Genomic DNA, 14611 nt, shown 5'->3' with positions numbered 1-14611 from the left:
TCGGCGCAAGACTGGAAATGTTGCTATCGGTGCGAAACAGGTGAGTTCAACTAAGGTTGAGGAAGTCTTGCATTCATTGTCTTTTTTATATCAACTTTTTGCATCGAGCTACACTGCTGTTTCTGAACTTCACCTACACTTGTTAGTTCGCTAATTCATGGTTCTAGATGTACTGACGTGAGTGATGGAATGCCGAGACTGGAACTCGCCATGTCGAGATGACTACATTTTGTCAGCAGTGAGCATTCAGCTCACTGAGCCATGATGCGGTAGCTTGTTCATGAATGCATCCCTATTGGCAAATATCGAAATTGAGATAATATGAGAGATGAGCCACTTTGTCCAAGAACATACAGGTGGTTTCCTCGGGTCGATTTTCTTACATCACATTATGTTCAGGCTTTTCTTTAGTGTGTTGTTGTACGCCACCATTGCCTTCCAATGCGTATTATTATTATGTGATAACATTAGCATTAGTGTGTGTGGGGGGGGGGGGGGCTCTGTGTGTGTGGGGGGGGCTCTGTGTGTGGGGGGGGCTCTGTGTGTGTGGGGGGGGCTAAACATCCGCCTACACTTTCAGGCGTGCAGCTGGCCATGGATGAGGGAGGAGGAGAAAGTATCTGTAAACTTCCCCAGGACGCGGGTAAGGTAAGCACTCCCCATCTTTTAACTAAAAATTGGAGCGGAAAGGTGTGTAATTTTGAATAGCTCTTCGCATATATTTCTCTTCATTAGCGCGTTCTAACTATACTTTTTAATTAATCAGCTGTACTACTAGTGCTGTTATTGCTCCATTGCTGTTTCAGAAAACAAGCACTTAAAAGCCCCAAAGGCAAGACCTATTGGCTATGCCAATGCTCATTTCCATTTTCAGCTTGAAAATTAGACCCAGCACAAAATAATATTTGAAGCATTAAATTCTGCACGTTTTGCCTGGGCCTTTCCCGGATACATTTCATGTGCAGCCTCCCCTTTGTGCAGGGATCAGAATGAGTTTGGAACTTGTAATCATGAGATTTCTAAGTCGTGTTCCCTGGTGTACAGGCAGATACAGTGCAAGACCCACTCACTGCAGCTCAGCCGGTCTAAACCCAGCACTGTTGCACCTTGCCTTAATTACTGGGTCTGAGACTTACTCCCTGAAGCTCAGCATCAGCCACTGGGTCTCAAGCACAATCTCACCCACTATATACAAGTACTCCATGGGACCAAGAATGTAAGTCTCAATAACTGGAGAAGAGGGTCACATACTGGGTTCGACTCGAACCTTGAATCCTAGCCTAAGCTACTGAGCCTGACTCACTCAGACGCAAGTCTCATACTTTGGGCCTTGGAATGCAGGGATGTGTCTTAGTCATTGAAGCCTCACTTACTAGGTCTAACTCCCATTCCCACTCCTTGCACCACAGTCTTACTTACTCTCTGACTCTTACTTCAAGCACAGTCTCATCTGCTGGACCAGAGTTTTACTTGGACGGCGAGTGCCAAGTGCGTCGGCGGTATCCAGCCCACAGCGGTTAGTAAATTTTGCAGTGTCTCTCCCCCCTCAGCGACTGTACAGGAGAGAACGGCCCTACCGCAGTCCCGAGCTGAAGGAAGAAAACATCTTCTCAAGTTGGTCCAGCTTCTTGGATTCCTAGTCAGGTGGAGCTGTAGGGAAGGTGCCTTTGGACATAGAGGCTTGAACCACCGATCTCTCAGGGGTAGGGTGTTGGGAGAGAAAGGTGTGGTCGCCTGGTGGAGTCTGGCAACCATCCTATTGACAGGAGCCCCTGTGTTGGGTCTGGACAAGGTGCCCAAAATGATGTCCGTTAAGGCTTTATTGAACGGCAGCAGGGGCTCTGAAGAACTCGCTGCTGGCTGAAGCACCTCTTTCAGGAGGTTCGTCCTGACTGCCAACGAAGGAAGCTCGACGTGGAGAGCCTCGGCTGCCCTACGCAACAACTCTGTGTATGTTCCTCCCTCCTCCGTAGCCAAGGTAAGAGACAACATTCCTAGGTCTGGGGAGGTATCCAGACCACTGGCATCCCCCAGTTCCTCTCTCCAGTCCGGCTCGTACTCCAGCTGGTCTGTCAAAGGGTCAACAGACCCCTCCCAGTCTTCCTCACCCTCCTCTGGCTGCCAATCTGGCTGAAAATGGCCACGGTGGTACACAGGAACAAAAATACCTATCAGTGCCTGATCCGGCGTCAGTCGATGCCGGTCCGGCCCAGTGTTCACATCGGGATGGAGGCCGGGGTTGATGGCGGCTGGGGGTCCAGCCGGCGTCGGCTGCTGGTGTGGTCCCGGTGGAATCATCGTAGCTAGGTCGACTGGCGCTTATCCGGATTCAGGCCTGGATCCAAGGAGGCCCTGCAGAGCAGAGGCCGGAGCCACCATCGTCGAAGGCCTAGGGCCCCCTACGGAGTCTGCGGGGCCCAAAGGCACGCCGGCGGAGCCGGGCTGCCAAAAGATGGCATGCATCACTTCGTAAAATTGAGGGGCACCACCAGCACCCTGCGGCACGTCGTCCGACAGTCGAGGGGTAGTCAAAGAGCAACGATGCTTTAACTTCTTGCACTTAAGACTTACCTGACCCAGAGTGCGAAATATTAGACGAGTGGTGGGGATGGCTCCACGAACGGTCCAGAAACTTCCTTCCCGACCGGGAACTTGAGGCGAGCCTCTAGGAGCTTTCGGGATCGTCCCAAAAAGACCTCGGGGCCATGGCTTGCAGTCTGAGCGCGACTTGGGGTTGTGGTTGCACTCCAGGCAGTGATGGCACACGCGGTACAGATCCGTTACCGACATCAGTCTGGTAGGGAACCGCAGGCCTTGAAACCAGGCAACCCTCGTGCACCAGGAGTTGATGAGACTCAAAAAAGAAGTTGACATAAGTCACAAAGTTGACATAAGACAAAAAGTGATTGGGGGTCCAGCTCTCTCCAGATCTGCATTTGCTGGCGCGGAAAAAAACATGGACGTCAGCTCGCAAGAGCGGCGGCTAAGTAACTTCCGCAAACGCCATTCCAGCGACCACCACGGCAGACGCAGAGTCGACCGACACCACCAACCGAGGCTCAGGGGTACTGATGACTAAAAACTTTTTGGATCAAGTTTGACGCCTGGGGGGGATATTCTAAGGTAAGAATTGTATAACTGTTTCTTTCAGATATTGGAATGTGATTAGTGCACATATATGGATACATATGCAACGTAACAGATTTTATGCCACAAACCTTTTGGGGCTAACATGATTGAAGTGGACAAACACTACATGAAGAATTAGGTTTCTTACTGGACAAAGGCAGTAAGATAGCTTCTAAGGGTGACATAGATAACCACTGTGCTATGTGACAGGGTCTAAAAAAAACTTGACATTGGCAAAAAACGCAACTCAGCTGGAGTATACAAATGCGACTTGTAAGCAATGGAAACTGTCTCGTCCATTGAAAGTCAGGTAAGTAAAACCTAACGCTCCTGGTACAATCCCTATGACCACATTTGTAGAATTGGCTTGTGTTAACAAGAAGTTTGTCACAAGCAGATCAGACTGCAGAGACCGAAGATTTACGATATGTTCTGAAAGCCAACAGGAAGACGAAAAAGAAGGTTGTATCAATGAGTATAGAAGTTTGATACGCTGGGCAAAATCAGGAATGTACAAAACAAATTCAAAGTCCTGAGCAACAGGCGTAGTGTTAATATCACAATCAGTCCAGGAAATAGTCTTCTCAAGTGGTTATTCTTGATGTTTATTCTCCTTTTTGATAAAATTGTACTTCAATCCCTCACCATTACAGGTAGCCACAGGTTGAGCAAACACGTTAGTCTCAAGGTATTAGCCCAAGACTTCATCAGGGCTCCAACAAATAGACACATAAATTAACATTATAATACAAAGAATAATTTAATACATTAAAGTGATCGAACCTACCACCAAATCTGGTTCAGAAATGAGAAACACCTCTTGTTCATCCACCATCAATTCAACGACATTTAGAAAAAGGTGTAGAGAAAAGTGTTATATAAAAGGGATGGGACAATGAGTAATCTAATCACCAAAGTAATAAAGATATAAGTGCCAAAGCACAGCCAATAGAAAACTCACAAAGAAAATATAGAAAATCTAAAAAGGTGCCAGAGTGACTAAACATTAGTAATACTAAATCGGACAAAAGGTTAACCGCAATAGACAGGTATCCATAGGTAAAACAAACAAGTGAAGTGTCCTGCCACAAGTATTGCAGTCCTCAAAGTCAACAGATTATCTTACGCTCCAACATATATATAATAGCTATAAAAATTTTTTTAAAAACAATCAGTTGAATATATCAGTACAATTACTTGCTATAACGGAACTCCGCGTAATGAAACAATGCAATCCAGCATTGATATTTTCTTTGCGGGTTTTCTATTGGCTTTGCTTTGGCTCTTATCTCTCTATTACTTTGGTGATTAGATTTCTCATTGTCCCATCCCTTTATATAACATATGGAAGTGGTTCCTCCTTTTTTACTTTTACGTCAGACTGGCGCTGCAGGTCACGTCTCGTTTGCACGGACTCGCCTTGTCCGCCATACTGTCGCCTTTCTCCGCTCAACTGTTCCTGAAAGGAACAAGGATCAGGAACCTGAAACCTCTCAAGTGCCTTAATTTTAGAGCGGTTGAGCAAATCGAATCTACCTGCAGAAGAGTTAGGTGGTGGCGAACCAGCATGCGAACTACGCTTCTGTTGTTGCTGCCGCTGCATCTTGTACCAGTCTTTTCTAAAAAGGCTTGGATGACCCTATTTTTCAGGAGTGGGGCCTACTCTGGAACTGTGCAAATGGTCGTATCCCCCAAATTATGCATCTCAATGATGTGTACACTTCCTTAATAATAATCAACAACTACCGCTGCCGAACAACTTCGCCACCGCTGTTGGCGTACTTGCCAGCAGACTGTTTCACCCTCAATGTGGGCCAGAATCATATCAGAGACAATAGGGAGCATCCCCACCAACTGCATCCCCACATCCTGGGCTGGACCAGCCTAGTGTTCATCTTGAACCTTCTTCAGAACGTTTGGTAGAATGCTCATGAAGGGGGTACCAAAGCACAGTGTATACACTGAAGCAAATTCCATCCCCCAGGTGGTGCAGTTAGCGAAAGAGGTAATCAGACCAGTCGGTACGCTCATTGTAAGGACCCTGTGTTTTTAAACAGGAGTAGTGTGTGGAAAAACGGCCTTGAGTTGCTCAAATTTCTGTTCAGGCCAAAACGGCAAGTCATCACGGTTTTGAGGATGTTTGCCCATCACTCAGTTAATCAAGACGTGATTCATAAGACCACTGCCAAATCCAAGAGGCAGAGGAGCCAAATGAAGGGCACATGACAAACTGTAGGACTGTTCTGTGTATGTGAATCGCCTGTGTCTATAGTAGCTCTGCAAGTGTAAGATTAAGATAATTTGGATGCGATGTAAAACAAGCCAAAACAGGCCAAGGGGCCCCATCAATAGATAAGGGGCCCATTCGAACAGCAGTAACAGGGTGAGGAAGGGTGCTATTAAACCAAATAGTATGCTCCTAGGCCATCAACGTACCTTCAAGTAATGAATAAGTATGATACGCTGCTGGTGTAGCAGCTCTTGTATATTCATGAAACAAAATCATAAATATCACTCACTGGGAATGTAACCCAAAAATATAAAACCTCGAAGCGAAAAGCAGCGTCTGCTTCGAGAACAAAAATAATGTTAGCCCCTGCAATGGGGACTCAGTGTTGAGCTAGAAAGCTGTAACCGCTGTGCGGTTATGTGCCACAATAGCGAACGGTTGTGCCATATTAGAAATGGGATAAAGAATCAAAGAAAACGGTAGCACAAAACAGGGTAAAGAAAAACCTTTTAAACTTAAAGCTTGAAAAACCTGTTAAATACACAAAAATATAGAGGCTTAACGCCCCCCCACCCCCCCTACCCCCTCCCCCAAACCACGGACGTCTCCGGAAACCAGTGAGAGGGTATTGTGTACAGGCACAAACCCTACTCAGGGGACTCGTGAATAAGTAGCAGGCCAAACGTTGGTGGCGCCATTTCGCTACAAACGTTATATTTGCTCTGAACATGAGGCACAATTGTGATTGGGACAGGGGACACCAAGGACACCCTGAATCCAGGACACATTTATCCACACAAAAAAGAGAGCGCAAGAGTGTTTCGGTGCTCCTTGGGAGACATGGTCACATAAAATCGCCATCTTCAAATAAAGTATATATACCCCCACACAAACATTACAAGATACATTACAAGAGACACTAAATCGGGGCTCTCCAGCCATTTTTTTAATGAGAGCTACTTCTGGTTAATGAAAATGATCCCAGGTTACTAATATTAATGCTGTAATAGGAACCACAACCAGGCTTATATTAGAGGGCACCATATGCAAGATTACCAGCAACTAACACCTCTGTCCAAAAGACAGGGTTGACAGAAGTAAGGTAAAAAACAATGTTTTTTTCAAATGATGTTAGAATGCGTTTACATGAGTAATACATTACAAGTATAGTTTAAATGCTCCTGGCAACAAGACGATAATACCAGTATATATATATAGTATAATATATTCTAGTTGCTCACTAGTGTCACTTCTACCCTTACTTTGAACATCGGTATTGCACAGATTGCTACCTCATATGTTGGTTGCTAACTAATGTCACGTTTGATTTTTGATTCATGTAAATTGATGTTTGCATTTGTACACTGTCCTTTTATTCTATCAGTATTATACTTACTCTGGTATTCTGCACATTTCCGCAACCTGCTCCCATTCCTACTTTTCTCTCCTGTTATGCACCGACTACTACCTCCTACATCATATACTTCTACTGTATTCTGCACTATTCTGCACAGTTCTACAACCTGCATCCATTCTCACTCTTCTCTCTAAGGCACCGACTGCTACCTCATATATCTCTGGTTGCCCCCTAGGGTCACTCTTGATCCATTTATCTCTGGTTGCTCACTAGTGTCACTTCTGCCCCCTAGGGTCACTTTTGATCCATGTAACTTGATATTTGCATCTGTATCCTGTCCCAGCATTATACTTCTATTTGAAGTATTATACTTCACTTTTGTACTTTGTAATTTACCGCATGTATTTGCTCTACTGCACACTCTTATATTCTGGTTATGCTGGTTGATCACTAGTGCCACTCTTGTACTTTATAACTTGTATTTTATAACTTACTGTATGTATTTGTTTCTTTGCACATTCTTACATTTGGGTTATGTTGATCGATCACTAGTACTACTTTTGTACTGTAACTTACTGTATGTATCTGTTTTTTCTGCACATGTGTACCACTATAGTGCATTCTCCCATACCCACCTACACCATCATCGCAACATGGATCCTATCGGCAATCACACATATAAAATCAACTACCCACCGTCACTCACCAAAAAAGCCGCTAAACGCTTTAAACACAAATTCCTTAGGTCACACCCTGAAACCCCCATTGCTGACACATACTTCTCACCGGTCAATGGATCCCTGAACACTGATATCATCTTCCACACCTCACGCAGAGCTCAATGGAGAAAAGCGTTCCTCACCCTACTCACCGTCTCCTCCACCAGGAAATCCGCTCACAGTCTAACTCTCTCCATCACACCATCCCAATTCTTTCCAGGCAGAGCCACCATCACTATTTACAATAACGGGATTGTCCTATCTCAATCCACAGACAGGAACCTGGAACTACTGGACAACTTGTTCCCCACTTTCAAAGAGCACCTCTCCAATTCACGGACCAACACTCAGATCTCCTCCAGTCCCACCAACCATGACCTCACAGCTTCATACTCATCAATCAGGGACACACCCACCACCCCTGACCTCGCATCTCCCACCCACAACCCCTCTATCCCAGTTCAGCACCAGGCAGATGTAACACACGCCTCAAACACAGACACAGATCACTCCCCCTCATACACCACTCACACCCCCACCCCTTCTACCAACCCTCGGACCTCCACACATACCATCAACACTCCTCTCACACCTACAGCGGGCACTAACACTCCGCTCACCCCTGACATGACAGCTCCCACCCACAACACACCTAACCCAGTCCAGCACCAGAACATCACGCACTTCGACAAATCCCCCCCTTTATCCCCCCATTCTCAGTCCCCATTACCCTCTAACCAACTACGCAGAACACACCTCCTCTCTTAATTTAACACCCCCTCCAATCCCATTTCCCCTCCTACTCTCAGCCCCCATTACCCTTCCTGCACCCTTACCACGACTAGCAGTCTCCCAGCCTACACCTTGACCCCCCCCGCCTACCATCAATTCCCTCACTCATACCACCAACCTCCTCCCTACCTCATCCACACCCATCCCGCCCAAAACCTCTCTCCTCCCTAACACCATCCCGTACACCAACACAACGCAGACCTGCTCGAACACCAGCCCACTCTCCCACCTGCACACGAATTCCCTGACCAGCCATTCACCTCCGACTGCCACCCCCCACCTCCAACACCTACCCCACGATGGACAACATAATGGCCACCCTCACTCAGATCAAAGAAGACCTACACATCATCAAAGAACTACTCTCCACACACCCCATACACCCCTCACCCACCTACCCTCCCAACTTGTCCCCTACCCCTCCGGCTGACTCCCCCACTCAACTCGCCCCACACCGGGTGTCAATCCCTGCTCATAGGCGCAGCAACTGCCCTCGGCCCCCTCATCGCCCCTGCAAACCCTCACACAACTACACCTCCCCACCCAACTTGTCCCCCACCCTTCCGATTAACTCTCACTCAACTCTCCCCCAACCTGACCTCAATACCAGCTCGCAATCGCAACAACCGCCCTTGTCGCACCCACAACTCTACTTCTGACCTTGACACACTCACCCTTCTCCGCTCCTATGACCCAGCCCCCCAAAATCACACAACCACCCCACACCTCAACATTCCCACAATACACTCAAATCCCCTTAGACCCCCCCACACTAAACAGCAGATTCTCTATCCCCAATAACCTTAGAAAAGTCCCTCTCACTCTAGAACCTTCTACCTCCCTCAGCACACCCGTCTCTAATGCACTCTCCTCAACTGCAGATCGGCCTCGAAACACTCAGCCGCCATTGCTGATCTCCTCCTATCGCTAGACCTTGACCTAATCATCCTGACTGAAACCTGGCTAACTGAATCTTCGACACCTATAATGGACATTCTGGTTCCTCCCAACTACCACATTATCAGGCTCGACAGATCAGGCAAAATAGGTGGTGGAATCGCATGCATCTACAGGAACAACCTCTCTATTCAGAAAGTCAATTCCACCTCCCTACCATCCCCAACATCCTGGGAATACATCTGCCTCGACATGATCAGTGAGGGCAAACCGATATGCTCGCTTCACAGCATTTACCACCCACCCAGGGAGAACTTCTCCTTTTCCCAACAAATCATGGATATGATCTCAACCAACTCCGGACGGCAGCTCACCCAAATATACCTTGGTGACTTCAACCTCCACTGGAACGATCGCAGTGACGCGGTGGTAAATAGTCTTAAAAATGTCCTCGATGCCCTTAACCTCACCCAAATATGCAACAGCCCGACCCACGAGAAAGGTTCTATCTTCGACCTGATCATCTCCAAAGAGGACTCTATCCAACTCGAGTCCATCCAACCCTGTGACTGGTCAGATCATCATATTGTCACATTCTTTATCAATGAAAAAGTTAAAGTTAACCCGGCTCAACTCTCCAAGCCCAAAGTTTGGAAAAGAGACATGAAAAAACTCAACCGAGGAAGTTTGCCCCCTAATAGTTGCAACCTCCTACGCCTACCGACAGGCGCTACGGACGTTCAAATCCTGACTGACCATTACCTCAACGCTATGACCTCAATAATTAATGAGGCTGCACCTATGCAGCTAAAAAGAGTCTCCACTAAAATCTCCAATCCATGGTGCGACGGGAGTCTCAATGAGGATAGACGAGACATGCGACTGGCAGAGAGTACCTGGAGATCAGCTCCCTCTGCAATGCACCTAAAAGATCTGAAGAAAAAGAGAAACGCCTACTTCAGAAAAATAAAACGCTCAAAATCAGACTTCTTCAGCCTCCAGCTCGACCAAGCAAAAAGCCGCCCGAGAAAACTGTTTGAGTTAATCAGATCACAATCCAAGGATCAACTCCAACCACTCAACACTGGGCCTGAGGCACCCTCCTGTGAAGACTTCGCTGCTTTCTTTATCCAAAAAACTGACAACATAAAGAGCGATCTCCTCATTGACGCAAGCCTCTACTCCAAACCCCAGTGCCCAGCACCCACTGAACCAAAAAACAATGCTACTTGGTCAACCTTTGGCACATACTCAGAAGAAGAAATTGGCAAACTGCTCAGCACCCTGAAACCATCCAATCACCTCACGGACCCCCTTCCTGCTAACGCAGTAAAAGACTTTACCCCTTTGCTTCTCCCTCTCTGGACTAAAATTATCAACAGCTCTCTCCAACAAGGAAGCATACCTGACTCCCTCAAAGTTGGTCAGGTCACACCTCTACTAAAGAAACCTACAGCCGACCCCTTTGATCTCAACAATTACCGTCCCATTACCAATATTCCCACTCTCGCCAAACTGCTGGAAAAATGCGCACAACTACAATTGACTAAACACATTGAACAATTTGATATCCTCAACCCTCACCAGTCAGGCTTCCGAGCGGCGCACAGCACAGAAACTGCTATGACTCACATAATTGACGACACACTTCAAATGCTAGACCAAAATGACACCTGCCTCCTCATCCTCCTTGATCTCTCTTCAGCATTCAACACCGTTAAAAATGAGAATTTACTAGAACTACTAAAACACAAGAATGGGTTTATCTGGAACTGTTCTCAAGTGGTTCACTTCCTTTCTTCACAACAGGTCGCAGAAGTTCAAGAGCAACAACCTGATGTCCTCGCCAATACCCGTAACGCTAGGCGTCCCTTCAAGGATCCTCTCTATACCCAACTCTGTTCAATCTAGTCATGGAACCGCTCACCACCTTGCTACAAGCATCCAATGTACACTTTCACATGTACGCCGATGACACCCAACTCTATCTCAAATTACATTCCCCCAAAGACATCTTGCTCCTGAACTCAACGATCAGATGCACCCAATCCTGGCTTGCTGATAACCATCGCAAACTCAATGCCCTGAAAACAGAGTTCCTTCTGATCTCACCTCCAGCGAAGATCTCCACCACTCAAATTTGGCTTAAACACCTAACCGCACTCAATGTCCAACCCACCATCGTGGATTCAGCAAAATCTTTAGGCATAACAATCAACACCAATCTCAACATGCAGCAACATATCAGCAAGGCAACAAAGGGAGCGAACTACCAGATCAATACTCTGAGGAAACTTAAACCCTTCCTCCCAGCCAAAGACTTCCAAACCGCAGTACAAGCACTAGTCATCCCTCGAATTGAATACGGCAGCATCGCCCTCTGCGGACTCCCACTAACTACAACCGCACCCATAAGAGCTTCTCTAAACGCTGCAGCGAGACTCATCACTGGGTCAAAAAAGCACTCCCATATTACCCCTGACTTGAAATCCTGAACTGGCTGCCTTTTGAAGCCAGAATACATCTGAAAATCGCCTGCATGACACACAAGGCGGTACACCTAAACTCACCCGGATACCTCGCTCAGAAACTGGCAATCTCTGGCGGAGCTAGAAACACTAGAGGCACAAACAATCTTCTGCTGAAACCTCGAAGATTCCGGAAGGAAAAAACATATAAGCGCTCCTTCTCAGGAATGGCGCCAAGGATCTGGAACTCACTCCCGCCCGAAACCAGGCTTATCTCTTCCACTACACTCTTTAAAAATGAAGTAAAAGCTATCCTCATGGCTAAATACACTTGAACTATTATCTCGAACACTGTTAATACTCTGCATCGATCTGTACTACATGTTTGACCCCTTTGATTATTTGTATTAGCTGTCTTATTACTCACATGATTGGCTTTGTAGCCACCTATTTGTAATGTTTGAACTATTGATTTATCTGTCTGACTATACTCCCTCATGTACTACTCTTTGTAAAGCGCTCTGATATCTGCGAAGATCTTGTCCGCGCTATATAAAACTTTCAAAATAAAATAAATAAAAACCAGTACTAAGTGCCCCAGTGCTACATTATTTATGACTAAATTACCAACTTCAAGTATATTTTGGAAATTCAAACATTTTTCTGTAAACATCAACCGTATTCTAAAATTCTATACATTTTCATCTCAAATACACACTTAAATATTGGTATGCATATATGAATTCAACCAAGCAAACCTTCATAATTAAAGGGATGTGCTGCATACAGATGAGCTACTGGTTGAATCATGCTCTATTCATATTTGTGCATTACAGAATATGTATGAATAGATGGAGCTGGTCTGCACTGCTAGAGGAAATCACATTTTATACATACAAAGATCTTAAGTTTGATATAAAAAAATGTCAATTGCAAAAAAGCACAAACATTTACGCTTCTGCCCTTTGCAACAGATTTCACTTAAAATAAGGGATTCCTAAAAGAATTATCCAAAACACAGCTCCAGTGAGCAGATGCACAAATTCAATTCATTCAGAGTAAAAGATTACACATTGCCCAATTGGGTTCATGTACCAAGCAATCATAATCAGCAAAATCCTGATATCAGATTTCATATAAATCAATACTATGTAAAGCGCCAGAATGCAAATGTATTTCAATAGCAGAAGATATGCCCTTATTATAGCAATTCAGACCTGCTCCCATACCATCTTGTGCTGCTATTATTGGATTCATTTAAAAGGTTCAACGATACATATACTGCCATATCATACACATTATTCAACGAACATCCATTCACCTATAGTCAAGAAAAATACAAAAATTCACAAATAATAAAATGCACCCTAGGCGATACCTGCATTCTAGTTCAAATGAGACATTTTTATTTCCCTAAATGTATTTAAAAAGTTAAACCACTGCCTCCTCTGAGGCTCCTAGGAATAATATTGATCACAAAAACGCATAGGCATGTAAATTTTACCATGTGAGGTTTGTGAAGAACCTGACTAGTGGGTAGCTGCGATCCTTGTTAAGACAATATTTTGCAAGATTATCCTCTGTATAGGTATAACGCTGCTGCCCACAAGAAAATTAAGCAAAAAAATCTGCACCATTGAGTACTAATTCTCTTTCATCCAACCATATTCTAATATTTTCACCAAAAAAAAGATTTAACAAAATAAAAAGAGGGGTCACCATGATATTACACAGGAGGTAAAATTCAGAAACAAAGATTCTACCACAGAGAAAATCTAGCAAAATGCTGATGGCGGAATGTATACCCAAAGCAGACTTCGACAGTTGTGCAGCGAATGAACGAAAACACAAAAATCAAAAGTCACTCTGTCAAAGTTATTGTTGTACTCCAAGCCAATCTAAAACAAACCATCCCTCTTCCTTTAAGGAACGGAGTCTCAATGAGTTAAAAAGAAAACTATCTATTTAAAAATCCCCAAGGCAGACAAGACTGCAAAAGTGGTCACAAGAGAATCTTATTAGGTACCTTACCGGAAGGAGGAAGAATTTGCAATGTTAAAACCCACTGCGCTGGACAGCGACGGCTCTAGCACAATCCATACAACGTTCGTGGCTATCCACATGGAACAGGTTCGCAGACAATGTCCACTGGAGTGAAATGACTTCTAAGTCCTTAACATCTTCATTACTCTTATGAACCTGGCTGGGGCACACAAAGTTCAGATATCAGAATCTGTATACAAATGTTCAATTTCTCTTGACAACATGAAACTTGGTCTAAAAATGACACTAACGAGGTGTATCAATTATAATTTCAGCTCACTTTTTAGTTTAATACTTCTAGTGACCGGTTCAGTTTACATCATACCTCTTCAAATTAAACTCAAAACAGCAACCAAAAATCTTAACTTTGTCTTGTAATATCTCTATCTCACCTGACAAACTTAAGAACACCAACGCAAGATATCCTAATAGAACCATAAAAGCAACCACATTTTGATCTAGTTTAATAAGAGACTTAAATTGCAGTGTGAAAAGAGTTAATCTCAGGGCAAATTCATTTAAACAGCAGCATTTCTGTAGTTATGGCAAAACCAACACATTTTGTTTTGAATCTGGGAAACTTGATTAGACTAGAAACTTGACTACACCTGATCATCAATTCCCACCTACCACCAACTCTATACTATTATCATTGAGCGTAGGGAGAGGGATACCCATATTCAAGCCATCCACTTTAAGAGCAAAATAATGCAAGTGTTCTTGATGAACAAGAAGGAACACGAGCCCAAGGCACCTTAGTCACAGAGTTTAACAGAGAACTAACTACAAGGTTTGGAAATCTGCAGTAGCCAACTAAATACTACATTATATTATCCATCAACAAAGGGCATACGTTTCTACAAGCTTGTGAAATTTACATAACTATGGAATGTGAGCACACCATTAAACACTTTCAATAGATCATTGATGAAAATTCACAATAAGTACAGTCTGAGAAACAAACTGGTATTCACAA

The 14611-nt window shown here is 44.7% G+C and overlaps 1 protein-coding gene across 3 annotated transcripts in view; it reads right to left on the bottom strand.

Moving 5' to 3' along the window:
• PAFAH1B1 (platelet activating factor acetylhydrolase 1b regulatory subunit 1) overlaps positions 1-14611 on the bottom strand; it is a 526691-nt gene that overhangs the window by 456502 nt on the left and 55578 nt on the right. Inside the window, exon 2 of one of the 3 annotated variants that reach the window (XM_086954520.1) lies at positions 13624-13791. The exons of 1 other annotated variant lie outside the window; for it this stretch is intronic. The gene's annotated coding sequence lies outside the window, so the exon portion shown is untranslated. Of the gene's footprint in view, positions 1-13623; positions 13796-14611 lie in introns of all 3 variants that reach the window. One more of the 3 variants, XM_086954519.1, reaches the window with a different exon arrangement.

This window comes from Lissotriton vulgaris, chromosome 2_1 (assembly GCF_964263255.1).
Source record: "Lissotriton vulgaris chromosome 2_1, aLisVul1.2, whole genome shotgun sequence".
Taxonomy (NCBI): Eukaryota; Metazoa; Chordata; class Amphibia; order Caudata; family Salamandridae; genus Lissotriton; species Lissotriton vulgaris.
This window is presented reverse-complemented; position numbering and strand designations above follow the sequence as displayed.